This window comes from Apis dorsata, unplaced genomic scaffold (genome assembly GCF_000469605.1).
Source record: "Apis dorsata unplaced genomic scaffold, Apis dorsata 1.3 scaffold_326, whole genome shotgun sequence".
NCBI lineage: Eukaryota > Metazoa > Arthropoda > Insecta > Hymenoptera > Apidae > Apis > Apis dorsata.
In genome coordinates, this window is record NW_006263594.1 from 181730 (window position 1) to 184573 (window position 2844).

Below are 2844 nucleotides of genomic sequence, written 5' to 3' on the forward strand. Positions count from 1 at the left end.
ATTATTTCGCCTTTTCGCCACAAGATTGTAATTTGTGTTTTTAGTAGGCTGCTGCTGTGCAAAAATGTTTTGCCGCAGCAATCGCATTTCTAGGTCTTGCCGCAATCGAAACGTATATGCGATTTCAACGATGATTGTTTACTGTAATTAGCCCCGCGTATCACACAAATGTACGGTCTGAAAGCCTTCGTCTTGTAAAATATCGATCGTGGATTGAAATAGCAATAATTATTACGATGCTTGTTCAGAAATATCAATTGCGTGAACGGCTTGTAACAATATTCGCACACGTGCTTTCAAACGTTCAAACGTTTCAAATGTTCCGAACATCCAGGTACTCTATCAAATTTCCTGAAACACCACAGATCGACAACACTCTGCATTAAATGCACGACAGCAATACGTGACGTAACAAAAACGAAATTTCAAACAACATTCCCCCGAATAATAATAATCATCGATGAATGCAACGTTCTATGCGCTTCATCCATTACCTTGGACAACAAGTTTTATTCGATTTTGACATTTAGTCGCGTTGCGATCAATTCCGAAGCGAAATCTGTCTCGAGAATCATCCGAATCATCAAAAATCATCTGTCAAAAATCATCGAATTTATCATAACCATGTCGAGAAGAGAAGAAAATAAAATTTTACGCGCCGAAAGAACAAAAATACAATTCGATTAATAATATTATGAACTAATATATTATTCGGTATGTATGTGTATATAATTGTTACGTACAGGATTGCGTGGGTATAAAAAGATGATGAAAAATGTATATGTAAGAAGGAAAAATAAAAAAGTAAAAAAAAAAAAAAAAAAAAAAGGGCCAAAATTAAAAAAAAAAAAAAAAATTTAATTAAGCTTTCGTGCGAGAAGTGATCCGCACGAAACTTGAAACTCTATCTCTTTCATTATTTTGATAATACATATATATATATATATATGTATTACATATGTACATAAAAATATATACATAAAAAATTCTTTAATAATGCATTCAATAACAATATTCATTCGTTCTTCTTATAGTTTCTCGCATTTCTTGTATATGCGACGCATAAAATGCTTGGAGAAGTATAAATAGTATCGTGAACACTGCCAAGAAAAATTAAATAACTTTGCTTGATCTATATCAGAAGAAGTTTAATAACGAAACGTTCAAATTCGAAGGCATCTAAAAGATAAGGAATCAAGCGGTTGAATAAAACCATGTCAAGTGTACCTTGACTATCGTTCGATTCGTAAATTCATATCGTTTTATCATTTCTTCCGATCTCTTAGAACAATGAGTCGTTCGCAGAAATTTCCTTCCTTTTCTCTCTTTAATTTTCTCTTTTTTGTTTATATCATGCTGTTCTTTCTTTCTTTCTTTTCTTCTTTAATCACATGATTTTTTATTTATTTATTTATTTTCAAATTTCTTCTTTAAAATATCGCGTTTCCAATGTATACAACTCGAGCTTATCTTACGAATTCATGCAACGTTTCTTGTGTCGACAAAAACTAGCACGATATGTGAAAGGTTTGTAACATTTCGGGCAATAATACGTTTTCCCACAATCGTTCGTTTTATGAGACTTTAACGTGCGGAAACATCTAAACTGTTTGTAACACATATCACAGGTATAAAAAATATCCTCATAGAATTTTTCGGTATTCTCGTATTCTCTTTTCCGAAGGCTGTACACTTTCGGTTCGCAATTATAAGTTTCTTCCTTATATTCGTAATTATGGTCGTCTATTATAAACGTTTCGTCAGTTTTAATGATAAATTCTTCTTTATATTCGGTTTTTATGAAGTCTGAAACAAAATTAAAAAATATGTTCCTTTAAATTTTGTTACAATATCATACTTGTTTATTAACAATTAAATGTTTGCCTTTAATGTATTTTCGGTGTTTCTCATGCATGTATAAAATAATTTGATCGAATTATGTATGTAAAAAATATCGAAATAAACATAGCTAGCTACGAATTTTACTATACACAGTTTCTACTTAAGTATTAATTCACATGTTATACGTACAAGTGATTTAATTGGAACATGATCATCATAATTTTTTTTCGATTGGAATCGAAAAAAAAAATTTTGAGCAGAAAAATGATGACACGGTTCGAAAAAATTATATTTGCAAATTGCAATATTTTTTATTTTAATGAAAATATACAAACGTTTTTTTTATAAGTGATCAAAAAGTGAAAATTTACGAAATATTTTGAAGAATATTTTCTAAAAAACGTTTTCTTTTATTAATGATAAATTAATTTGATTTTTAATTATCATTTTTTTTTAATTATCAATTTCCATAGAATTTAAAATACGTGAATATTTTAAACAATTATATTTTAAACAACTTCATCAAGAAAAATTCTAGAGATTCAAGATTGAACGAAAATACTTATTTTCAACAAATATATTTCTTCAAAATACTTTAATTGCATTTCAATCGCATATCAACGATATATACATACATACATTCCCATTAGAAAGAAAAAAAAAGGATTTAAAATTTAATCTTCTTCGAACCATTCATGTCCAACACTTTTTTCCAATCGCAATCAGAAAAAAAAAATAGGATCCGTTCCAACTGCTCGAATCATCATATATACGACGTTATAAACAAATTCTTTCAATCGATAATAAAACATGACAATAACCGAAGACAGAAGGAACATAAAAAATTGCATATTAAATTAACATTAATTTATTCGTTATTTGGAAAATATTCACGTAAAACACGGCAAAGATTATCGTACGTAAATAATACTATCTTCATACGAAATACATTTACGATGATATTTACGATAATTTTCATTTTTTTTTTTTTTTTTTTTTTTT

At 28.6% G+C, this 2844-nt stretch overlaps 1 protein-coding gene and 1 long non-coding RNA gene across 2 annotated transcripts in view; both read right to left on the reverse strand.

Moving 5' to 3' along the window:
* LOC102678584 overlaps window positions 1-2844 on the reverse strand; it is a 40212-nt gene that overhangs the window by 7212 nt on the left and 30156 nt on the right. The gene's annotated exons all lie outside the window — the stretch shown is intronic.
* LOC116185911 overlaps window positions 1-2844 on the reverse strand; it is a 21086-nt gene that overhangs the window by 3064 nt on the left and 15178 nt on the right. The gene's annotated exons all lie outside the window — the stretch shown is intronic.